Genomic DNA, 1,250 nt, shown 5'->3' on the forward strand with positions numbered 1-1,250 from the left:
TTTTGTTTGTTTGTTTGTTTGTTTGTTTGTTTTTACATGGAAATGCCATGTCGACGACAAATCTTTTAATGTCAACTTTTTTTTTTTTTTTTTTTACTATACTTTTGTTGCCGGGTTTATCGGCGATCTTCAGGATTCACGGCGCCTGCACCGCTGCGCGCCGCTTTGTCGCACATGACTACTGTTCTGAGAACAAACTTGCTTAAAAGATAACACACAACCGGCTCGAGATAAAAAAAAATCATCGGGTGGATAAAAATGTATATATATTTTAAAAAAATGCCGTACAGTACAATTTGAAATCATGCAACCCTGCATATAAATTCCTTATATTATTGTGAGTTAACGCTTAAAAGGCTTTAACCAACTGACACAAGAAGTGCAGGCAATATCTGTTTTCAGAGCACATCATTCCCCATATCTTGCTCAAAGATTGTAAATATCAAACATTCAGCATCTGCTTGTTTAGCCGTGTCTCTTAGCATACTGAGGTGGTTGAACGGAGCTTAGTGCATTTACTTACACTGGTGGTTAGATGCGGATTTCCCAAGCCACTGACGGTTGATCCCCTGACCATATCGCTGAGTGACTTGCTGTTGTAGGAAGATCTCTCTCGTGTGTGTGTGTGACTTTCAGCTGCAGAGCTCCTCTCTTACTGAAGCGCTAGTGCCCCCCCAACCCCTCCCTTTTTTTTTTTTTATTTGTTACTCTTCACGGAAGCAGGCAGGCAACGGAAACCGAGTCACATGGACAAGTTGCAAACACACTGAGGTTCTCAAGACCCGAGCCACAGGAAGGCGAGCGCAGGCTCAACAGCTAACGAGCAGGACCGTGTGCGTGTTCATGTTCTTTTTCTTTCTTTCTCTCTTCCTTTCTTTCTTTCTTTCTTCCTTCTTTTTTTGCTCTTTGCAACATCACACACACAAGTTGTGTTGTGACAAGAAAGACGACTAGTACCAGCAGCATGAGTGCCACCACAAAAACCCAACGAGAACACACCCTTCACACCCTCCGCTCATTCGGATCAGTCAAGCTACTAGAAAGGAAACCACTCAACACACACACACACACCCTTCCTGCCTGCTTTTCGGCCTCTCGCAGAAGCTGAGGCACATCTGCATAAAGGCAGGTTTACTAAAGTTACACTGAAGGATCGCAGTGGTTCTGGGACCAGGAAATGCAACAAAACTGACAAGAGTGGGGGGTCATTAATGCTCTACACGGCCGCTAATAAATCTACAAAATGGCTA

At 43.6% G+C, this 1,250-nt stretch overlaps 1 protein-coding gene across 1 annotated transcript in view; it reads right to left on the bottom strand.

Annotated features, from left to right (window-relative positions):
• nrros (negative regulator of reactive oxygen species) overlaps positions 1–630 on the bottom strand; it is a 4,998-nt gene extending 4,368 nt beyond the window's left edge. Inside the window, exon 1 of the mRNA XM_008438377.1 lies at positions 524–630. The gene's annotated coding sequence lies outside the window, so the exon portion shown is untranslated. The remainder of the gene's footprint in view (positions 1–523) is intronic.
• Positions 631–1,250: the final 620 nt, after the last annotated feature.

The sequence above is a fragment of the Poecilia reticulata genome, linkage group LG20, assembly GCF_000633615.1.
Source record: "Poecilia reticulata strain Guanapo linkage group LG20, Guppy_female_1.0+MT, whole genome shotgun sequence".
Classification (NCBI taxonomy): Eukaryota; Metazoa; Chordata; class Actinopteri; order Cyprinodontiformes; family Poeciliidae; genus Poecilia; species Poecilia reticulata.